This window comes from Pleuronectes platessa, chromosome 12, assembly GCF_947347685.1.
Source record: "Pleuronectes platessa chromosome 12, fPlePla1.1, whole genome shotgun sequence".
Classification (NCBI taxonomy): domain Eukaryota; kingdom Metazoa; phylum Chordata; class Actinopteri; order Pleuronectiformes; family Pleuronectidae; genus Pleuronectes; species Pleuronectes platessa.
In genome coordinates this window covers 24,997,646-25,008,938 of record NC_070637.1, presented here as the reverse complement: position 1 = coordinate 25,008,938, position 11,293 = coordinate 24,997,646, and positions in this window count along the sequence as shown.

Below are 11,293 nucleotides of genomic sequence, written 5' to 3'. Positions count from 1 at the left end.
TATGTTGAGTTGTATTTTAAATTTAAATTTTGAATTTTTATAAACAACAGAATACATTTTTATGTAAACTGATAATATGCTGCATAGATATTCTATCATTTGAGTTCAAACAACAACAACATTACAAAATGTTATAACACATATGTTTTACTTTTCAAATCTGTTGTCCCCGTGATGTGTGTTTGCACAAATCAAAACCTAGAGAAAAATGTGCAGACAAATATATCTGAGAAAGTATTTCTGATAAACATGAGATGGATTTTTCAGTTTTCTCTCCACAGCGACCGACTCACTTTGCATCTTAAAGCCATTTCTGAATCACATTTTAAAAACAGTGAAACAAACTTTCAGACACTTCTTCAGTTTGTTCCAGCTGCATCTCAAACACTCGGCTCCATATTCTGAAGATGAATCCCTCTCTCTGTTAACAACATTTCAGTTGATGTGTAAAACAGTCAGAGCCGTGACCTCTGACCTCTGCAGCTGCTTTATTCTGTGTGTAATCATTCTATAAATTTGACTCCTCACAGATTTCTCTCTGTCTTCAGGTGCAGCCGTCCCATTCAAATTTGCAGTGATGGTATATTTGTTTTCTACTCCCCTACAAATATCTGTACTTTCTAATACACCACATTCACAAGCATTTCATGTCCTTTTATGTATTTTGGAAAGTAATCAATAAGGGGAAAAGGGGAATCGGGCAATTGATCCAATCAGAGCAGAGAGGTATCATTAGACCCCGCCTCCTGGGTTTTTTCACTGAATATAAATATGAACAAGGGATTAAGGGATAATTTGACACATGTGAAACTTGAAGAAAACAAATAATTTCCCAAGTGCAGAAATTCAGAGAAGAGATGAAAACTGTCAAAGTCATTCACAGAAGAAAACAAGTCGACAAAAACACAAAGACATATCATCATAATAAGATTTGTATTCAAATCCTCTGGCAGGAGGACGACATGTCTCTCCGTCTCTTTGCCTCCTTTCCTGAAGAAGACATTTGAAGACAGTAACATTGACGCTGTCCTCCTCCAAACCTGAACCCTCACCGGCTCTGGATCCGTCCTCTGTTACTGGATCCACCTCCATCACTGTGGACGTGCACGTTTAATCACCGGGCGGCTTCACGTACCTGCTGCTGGCAGCTTACTGTGGTGAACCAGCCGAGTGTGGAGGTGACAAATTAATGCAGAGCCTAACAACTGTAGAGGACGGTAATGGAGCTCTTTGTGCACCAGCGGCTTCGGGTTCACGGGGTTAATGGAGTATTACTGGTACTGGCTGCAGACAGGAGGGGGGGGGGGGGGGGGGGGGGGGGGGTTAATGAAGAGCTGGAGAGAACGGAGGAGAAGTTTGAAAGAAGAAGAGATAGAAATAATTCTACTTTTTTGTGCAACTTTGTCTTAAACAGAAGCTTCAGAAGGAGTTTGATGGTTGCTGGTGAAACGTTGGTGAGCGAGAACCATCTCCGATATGAGACGTGTGGAACTGACAGACAGAAGCAGAACATGATTGAGAAAAGTTGAAGAGTGAAGCTGAACTGCAGATCAGTTAAAAAGACTCAGACGCCTTTAAAAAAATCTGCAATTATCTCTGAATCTCAGCCTGGAAACTTTTAAAATAAGAAGAATTCAACAGAACGTTGACTCGTCTCACATGTTGGATGTAAATCAAAAACATCCCTCACTGTGTTTCTCCTCCCTCTGTGTTATTCAGACATTAAAAGTCTATAAATGAGAAGTCCCTTCACGACGCAGCTAAGTGAATACATTAGTATCTGAATGACAATGACGTTAATTGGCTTTCCAGTTCTTGAGGAACTCAGGAGAAGAAGCCTCACGCTGCAGCTCACCGACTCCTCGTTACTCACACTCATCATATTCTCACTTCACCACATCGAGGGAAACAGTTTGTGTTTGGTCACGATCAGCGAGTCTCGATGTTGAAGCTGCTGATCTGAGGTCAGGACACGTCTCTGTTTGGGTCAGGTGGTGAAAACACTTAAATACCAGATACAGTGAGGAGAGATGGACAAACTGTGTCTCTCACTCACATGAACACACCATCATATTCAGAATTACAAGCTTTATATATGAGAAATGAGAGAGGGACTCAGCCACTGACACAAGGAGAAGGAAAGGAGCTTCGATGCTTCCTATCTTATCTCCTTAAGCCTAGGAACCATCAGACCATCCTTTATGAAAGGAAAGGAGATGAAACAACTCAAATCGACACAGTCATAGTTGCACCTGGACACACACGTAAATATAATAAAAAACAGAACAGCTGTTTATTTCTCCCGACGTGATCCAGAACTGATGTGAGTCAGTGATCCACTGATTTCCTCTCTGTCACATCTGTTCACTTCTAAACAAGCTGATTGAATTTCCTCCTGTTTGATTTATTCTCATTTCCAATTAAATCGGTTCTGTAACCGATTTTAACGTTTTGCCTCCGTGTGAAGTGAAAACACATTTTCTGTTTCAGACTGAAAACCCAGAGTGTGATTGGAGTCAAAGTTTCACTTCATCTCCTTTTTCCTAACTCCTTGTGGCTTCTCCTTCACTTCCTTCCTTGACCTCAGGATGTATCGGGGTCGAGGAAATGTTTCCCTTTGTTTGCAAGATCGACTTTTGACTTCACAACATCTTATCATTGGTCAGTTTCACTCCTGCGTGTATGAACATTATCTTCTGAGGGTTTTTCCTCATTTAATGTCATGAATCTACTGAAGCTAAACAATGAGGGAACTGAGATTAGTTTGTACAACTGATAATCCTGGATTAAAATGTAGGGACAGATTAATACGTTTCACAGGATGACGATGACACAGAGATTAATTTCACAGTTTCCGTTTGTTTCCTCTCTCCAGGAGAAAGAATAAAAATAGAAACCCCAGTAATCCGGGCAGAGAACCGATTTGAACACCACCGCACTCAATTAGTGTGACTGTGTGTGATTGTGCGGCAGCGCTTCACTTGACTTTGTGTTTCTGAGGCGTCGCTGCTCACTGTCGCACTGAAGGTCATCGTGCACGAGGACGATTCTTTCCTCTGTGCTGAAATTAATTTCATCTGCCCGACTCCATCTGTGTCTCCCTGAGTCTCCTCGGAGGAAGAAGACGATGAATCAGATAAAGTGACTCTTCCCTCTGTCGGCCGGGGATCAGAGGTCCGGAATAAAAAACTTTATTTTTTGCTGAAGTGAGAAAATGACACGTTTCATTGCCGTGCTGTTTTCTGTGACCTGTAAACTGAAGTGCTGTGTCCCAGTCTGAGGGCTGGGATTGTTTTGTTAATTAGGTTTTGGTCAAACTGAAATAAACTTAGAAAGTTTACAGGCAAAGGACATTTTCTGTCTAAAAACTTAACGAATAATAATAATAATAATAATAGCTTGAATGTATAGATCGCCTTTCAAGAAACCCAAAGATAATTTACATACGTCCGTGGGGACAGAAGAAGATCTGAGTCAGAGCTGTGGGAAGTACTTGGAATCATTAATGCAGCTTTTCTTGCATTAATGAAAAACTGCATTAATGATTGTTTTTTCATTATGATTTTAATGTATTAGAATTTAAGGAGACTGCTCCACTATCATGTTGATTGAATAAATTATGTTTAATGTTTATATTTATGATTGAGTTTAGTTTTATTTAAACAAATCACTCAAGTTATTTGATTCATGTACACATCCTCCTGAAAAGTGACCAACAACATTTCACTTGTGTAAAAAGTTACGTGGAACTTCAATATGTGATTGAAACAAACGGCTCAGGGTGTCGGATGTGTTCCTTGAAAGTTATATTATGAAGTTTTGAGGTGGGGGGTTCAGACCTTGAAGTTTGAGGACCAACTCTAGGAGACTCGGCTCTTTGGTGTCTGACCAAAGGCCCGAGAGCAAAGGAGAACTGTTCTGAAGCTGGAAACCGTGTGGGTTCAATCCTCACTGAAAAGTCCAGTCCAGTGTCAACGTGTGTGTCCGCCACACAAAGTTCCTTTAGGCTCCATCTTTAACTGAGAAGAGACCTTATGAAGAAATAACCTGTGTTTCCTTCTATGATTCCTTCACATCTTTTAACTTCTCTTATGAAAACCAACATCTACAAGAAGAGAAAAGTGTTAAATCATCAACAGACCTTCGGGTCCATTTAATGCTGATGAAGAAGTGAGGACTCGGTCCAGGCCGTGCAGCGAGCAGCCAGTCAGACGTCCTCCTGTCCTCCTGTCCTCCTGTCCCTTTGTCCCCCTGTCCCTTTGTCCCTTTGTCTCTTTGTCAATGTGTCATTCCTTGTATTTCAGTTTGACGCCTGTAAGCTCCGATAAGGGGAAATGGAAAAAGGGACGGTTGGATCTGCTCCAGGGTTTTTAAAATGATTTCCCCCCCGTCGTCCTTCACGTTGGAAGGTCTCACTCACTCAGAACATTTGTGGCTTTTAATTACCTCACACTCGTGTTTTGGACATTTTATGCAGATTATCTAAGAATCACGAATACTGTGCACAACTGGTTTTGTTTATATCATCCGTCCATTATCGATACTGGTTTTCTTAGGAAAAATACCTCTTTACCTGGACTGATCCTGAATTACACAGAAGGCTTGAACAGATCCAACGCTCTCAATAACTCAAATATTCTCTAATATCTCTTGTGATAGAGAAGCTTCACATTTAAAAATGATGGATGCATGTCAATTCGGTTTCTTGGATTTCTTCTGACTTATGATCAGAAAAAAAAACCCATTTTCTTCAAAGCTTTATTTTAATGTTGCTGCTTTTGGAAGTTGAGCGGCTCCACGCTGACGTTTGGCTCCTGTGACGACTGATGAAACACAAACTGTCATTTTGTCTGCGCCGCACAATCACAGCCGATCCAGCAGCTTTGATTACATTTAAAAAAGAAAAGAAAATTACAGTTTGTGTCAAACGGACCGAGGAGTTTGGCCTCGTTGTGAATCAGCTTCTTTTGTTTTTGCTCAAAGGAATCTGTGATTAGGTTTACCTGTCATCAGCTCAGCAGACACACACACACACACACACACACACACACACACACACACGGTTGACCAATCAGTAGTCAGGGCAGCAAGCTGTGCTGCTCTGTTAGTGGACGATGAAATGGAAGGGAACTGATTCATATCATGAAATATGGCAAAACTACAGCTTTTGTTTTTTTGTCATGAATAACAATTACTATGTCTCTGCAGGAGAATCTGTTTGAGAAAGTTCTGCTCACTTGTGTCTTCATGGGGAGTGGATTTAGAGCAACAATAAAAAGAGGGCTCTAATAAAATGTGTTTTTAACCCTTCATTCAGACCAAAGAGCAGCAAATGTAATTACTAATCTTTAAATATGTAAAAACTGAAAATACCAACTGGACGCGGATTCGTATTTGCCTCAATTTCACTTTGGGAAACAAAGTAAAAAATGTGGATTGATGGAAAACAACATTTTACTCACACTAAAAGAGTTAACCTTGGTAAAAGAAATTAAAATGTTATTATTCTAATTCAAAATTAGGCTGGATCCCCCCCCCTGTCCTCTGCAGGACTACAGCTGAGTCTGGTCGAATTCCACGTTTGATTTTCTTGCAGCTGAATAAACCCCCGGCTCTCCCCCATGCACGCTGCAGGACTTTCATCATCCTTCAGATCTGCAGTGGATTCAAAGCTCTTTCACACAGATCAAGAACAGAATAAAGATAAAAGGTGATAAAGCTCCTGGTTCAAGGAAGCCCCGCCTCACTGTCATCTATTCGGACATTAAAGTCCCAAAACTTACATTAGCACTCAAATATTCCTCCAACCTCTGTATTTTTTACAATTACGATTAGGACAGAATTTAACAAATGAAACCGTGATGACTTGGAGCCACAGATCTTTCAGGAGCCAGATAAACAGTCTCTGGTGCAGCTGCATTAATCAGAAGTGGACAGACTCAGCTGGAAGTCATTTAATTAACAGTTTGCTTTAAAAAAAAAAAGGCAAAAAACTGCTAAAACAACACAATAATCTTATAAATAAAGCCAAAGACTTGACTGTGGTCCTGTGATAAATATCCATATCAGCATTCTTTATGTTAATATCAGCGTGTGAGGAGCAGCCGGCTGTCTGCTCCTCTCTGACTCCTGCAGTTTAATTAATGACTTGATAAGTGCTGAGGAGTTTCAGGGGAGAGCAGGAGAGGAACTCCTCTGGCTGTGGAGGGGGAGCAGGATCTCTCTCCACCTGCTTCTCCATATGCTCTCGTCGTGTTGTGTTGTCTCCCGCTTTGTCTTTGTCCTGCTTTCCATCTGGTTTACACACACACACACACACACAAACACACACAAACCAGTGGCGTGGCAGACACCTGAACGTGGGAGCTTGTGGGTAGAGGAGTGTGTTTGTGTTGTTTCATCTCTTGAAGAAGCAGCAGCGGTTCCACTCGTATCGGGAAGTTGTCAACCAGCGTCTCCGTGATACAATCTGTGAGTCAGCAGCTCTGCAACACACACGTGTTGTGTTGCTCTGAATCTGTTGTATCAGATCTCATCTGGGAGCGGGTGAAGAGCGATGAAGAGGAGGAGCAGCGTTTGGCTTTTCACTGTTTGATTTACATCTCCTGCTGATGGTCGACAGTTACTTTGATCTCACTCTTTAAATCTCTTGCTTACAAGCACGATGTGTATACAGATCAAAGATTGTTTATAATGACACGGGGCTGACTGCAGTACATTCTCCATGTTAGTGGACGGGACATTGACCAAAGATGAGATGAGATGAGATTTAGAGATCTCAGGTTTGTGAAATTCACTTGTTACAGCAGCTGAGAGTTAAAACGAGGTCGACAAGAGAACATGTGAAAGTGAAAATAGAAAAAAACAGGAAATAAATCAAATCTACACATTTAAACCTCTTTGTGCAGGAGAAGGGAAACTGCAACAGATCAGCAAAATGAATGCAAGAAGAAAAGATAATTCTTCAGGTTCTTCTAGTTCTTGGATTTGTCTCCTTGCACACGGACACAGTCTCACTCTGTAGTTTCAGCAGGTTGTGGGTTAAAAACAATGAGTCATTTGGGTTTGTGCGTTCTTCCACCGACACACAAACTTTGAACCATGAATAGTGTCGGTCTGGATCTCTCTCGACTTTTCACTCGTCTGGAGGAGAACTTATCATTTTTAAACTTCAGGGTTCTGCACTAATAAATAAAACAAAACAATAAAAGATATGAGCTGACATTTTGTGCGCTTTAGCGAAGCTTGTGATTTCATTTTAGTTTCCAGATATAGTGACTGCAGGCTCAAGGAAAGAATGCAGGCTACTATATTAATACTTTTTATTTTATATTTTTTCCTATTTAGATTTAAAGCACTTTGTTATATTACAAATGATTGTTGGGGCTAAAAATCTATAAATTCTCTCAGAATACAGAACTTAATTCAGTGAGGAGAATAAAAATCTTGACCTGACTCTCATTTTAAGACAGAATTAATATAATTTAGTTCACGTTGCAGCAACAAACATTCAAAACCTTCATATCCACTTGAGCTTCAGAAGCGTTTCACTAAATCTTGGATGAAACGTTTGCTATCAAGCTGCTGCTGACTGAGGTGTAGAGATATTAATAGAGGACTCCTGGTTACTGAACCTTAAAAAGGCCGTGTGTATTATTCAGATTTTAAGCAGCAGAGCGGCTTCATTAGCTGCAATTAATTTCCCTAATTGCACTTTTTAACAGGCCCTCTGTTACTGCACCATGTATTTTACAGCAGTGGCAGGTTTTATCTGGTTCTAATCATCTCGCCCTCAGCCTCCACACTGACTCTATAAAAGGTTATTGTGATTTGGGTCGTTGGAAACGTTCGGGGATGACGGGGGGGGGGGGGGGGGGGGGGTTAGTAAGTAATTATGAATTCTTTATTCTGAGCAGCTTAAAGTCACAAAGGCATGAAGCAGCTCTGTCCTCTCAGTCTGAACTGTCTGAATAGAAGCTGCTCGGAGCCGAGGACCTTTCTGTTTTAATCTGACCCTCGTGATGAAGGAGCAGTTTATTCAAAAGGATTTGAGGCTCAGAGGAGCAGGAGGTGAGACTGTGACTCTCTGTGGGTTCAGGATATAAAGAGGTTACATTCAAAATGAGGTGTTCATCCTTTTATGTGACGAAGAACACTTTGGCTTATACATGAGGCAGAGACCTGGCACATCTGGCACATCTGGCTGTCCTGCCACATCAAAATGTAATTAATGAAACCTTGAGTGAAGGAAAAATTGGGAGAATTAGGAGAAAATCATCTATAGTACACATATATATACAAAAATTAAGCCATATTTTACAGAATTGCCTCGGTCTGTGTGGCAGCAACATCTCTAAACTGATCCTGAAACAGTTTCACTTCTCACTTCAGCCATGCAGCCATTACCAAGCCGCACATGACTCAGACAGATTCTCCTGATTAGGCAGCTCTCCGGTGATTGGTGCTGTTGATTGTGACTGATCCTGGTGCCGGTGATTGCCAGGACCTGTTGTGTTTGCAGAGACGTTTGTGGAAAATACAGGTTTGTGATGAGGGATGAGGATAGAGAACACACGTCCTTGTGCCCAGATTAATTCTGCACAAGCCTCAGAGCACGAGTCAGAGGATGTACGACTGAAACATGCATTGTGCGTGGGAACGAGGAATGACTTCCCCACTGAAGAGGAAGCAGCTGGCAGCCGGGGGGGCTCACACAGAGATTGAGCTGCTCTGACAAACTGGGAGCATCACTGAGCAGGATGGAGACACCGAGCTCATCCTGGTGGAGTCAGAAACACAACATGAAGAGACCAAGCCCGACCATGGCTGTGGAAATAACACTGGAAACCAAGTCTATGGACCAAGTCACCATCAAGGGTGACAAACAAGGAGATTCACTGACCCTAGGAATCGTAGGTGACCTCAGGAGGAGATTCAAAGAACAGCGGGTTCGACTCCAGGTCCTGAAACTGTACGAGCAACAGAGAGAGGGAGGATGAGGATCAATGAGAGTCGGACCCAGGATGAAACGAGGAGGAGCATCTCTCAGGAAGAAGCTCCCAGGGGAGGAACCACTGCAGGTGAGGAGCATGCCTCAGGCGTCAAGATGAGATGATGAAGAACATGGAGAAACAAGGTCCTCCAGGGGTTGTATCACCAGCAGGGGGCGACCTATCAGAGGTCACAACCCCGGCAGAACTAGAGCAGGCCCTGAACTCCACATCATGGTCTACCTCAACAGACAGGACCCAAGAGGAAGGTTGTACAAAGACGCCTCGGAGACAGTCCAGCACAGAGATGCATGCTGGGTAATACTTGACATCTGTATGCTAATCTGCTCTAATATCTAATTAGCATTTGTCCTTGGTGGAGACCGGTGAACCCTCTGTGGTGTCTGTTGCTTAGGGAGTGGGAGGATTAGTATCTGCCATCAGGTGCTGTGGACACACACACACACACACACACACACACACACACACAATTCTTTTTCCACACAAATCTCATACACACAATCACAGTAAACAGCTGTTGGGTAATTTACATGTAAAATGTTGAAAACAAGCCACATTTGGTCGACGAATGAATATGAATGAATTTGTTTTTAAATGTTTACTTTAAAAATCATTTAAATGTGCAGAGAGCAGAACTAAAACTCCTGGATCCGCCAGTTTATTTGAAACTGAACCAAAATATAATTCTTTCAGTAGTTTTTGCGTAATGCTGTTGATAGACTATAACTAACTAACTATAAGACAAACAAAGTGAAAGTTTAACCTTTTCTCCACCAGGACTAGTGCCCGATGAATCATTGTTAAAGAAAGTTAAGAAAATGTGTCATCCTGCTATCGAACAAACAGAAACAGATTTAAAAACATAACGTGACTGGTGATGGTGAATAAAGTGTTTACATTTGTTTTCTATAAATCAGGAAACATCTTAAAAACTTTAACTTTTCAACGTTATTGACCCTGATTTTAACTAAATGTGGATAACGTTCAACAGGCAAACAGATTAATAAGTCTTTACTGTTTTAAATCAAGGAAATGTTTACCTCCAAACATCCTATTTGTGCCGTTTAATTGAAATATAAAAACATCCTCTGATGACGGAGAAAGGAAATGACACCCTGGTGGATCGTTCCTTGTTTCTTCATCATGCGTCTGTCAGTTCCTCCTCTTCTCTGATCAGTTCTCCTGCTTTCATCAGTCGCTGCTCGTGTCTCTAATGAGATGCTCGTGTACCTGTCGTCCTGTCAGCTCCCAGGTCTGCAGCAGAGGAGTCTGTGATGAAGCCGTTAAACGAGTATCTGTCCCCGCTGAAGGCTTCTGATGGATCTGATGGTGTGAAGCTGGAGTCTCCTGCTCCTCCTCGTGTTCGGCCTGCAGGGGAAACGTCTGCTGCTCCGGACACTAAATGATCAATCTAATGTCCTCGGATCAGCCGAGTGGCCTTTCTGGATTAATCTCATTAACTCTGGAGCAAAGTGTTCCCTCATCTCTCATCAAGACCAAATGTCACAGTGGATTGTTCCCTTTGCTCCGTGTGCACTGAGAATTAATATGAGCTCATGAAACCACAGACTTGATTCCTGATCTGCTGAACTTCACCTGCTCCTGGAAGATGTCCTTGTGAAAGGAGAAGTCCCTGGTGACATGTGACATCACACGTGCTGCTGAGGAACAAACAGGAAGTGAGCGGCTGTCGAATGGATCTGATTGATATCGATTCAAGATCCAATCAGAAACAAGAGCACCAAGAAAGAAATGATGTTGAATCCAGCTCACACATGCTGGATTCACATACTGGCAATTTGTGTTTGTAATATTTGCAGACACAGAAAATGCACATGTTAAATAAATATATACATTGAGATATTGCAGACAACTGTATGGAATTACACACATTGAATAAATAAGATTTTTGAGAAATTAAGAAATGTTGCACACATTGGATCAAACTGCACAAACAAATAATTAAATATTGATATATATATAACGTTTATGCTGTATTGTAAAGTACTGTAAAAAGAGTATACTTAGAGTATGTAAAGTGCTATGAACATACATTATATTGAGAGTATATAGATATTATGTATAGTACTATAAACAGAGAGTATATTGAGAGAATATGCAGAGTTAGTAATGTACTTTCAACTTTTAGCTGTAATGCATACTGAAAGGAATATTTAATAAAAAAATGTAAATGCATTATTCAGCATCCTGCAGAGAGTTATGTAAGATTTTAAAATATTATTATTAATTTTATTGTAGTTATGTCGATACAGTTTGAAACT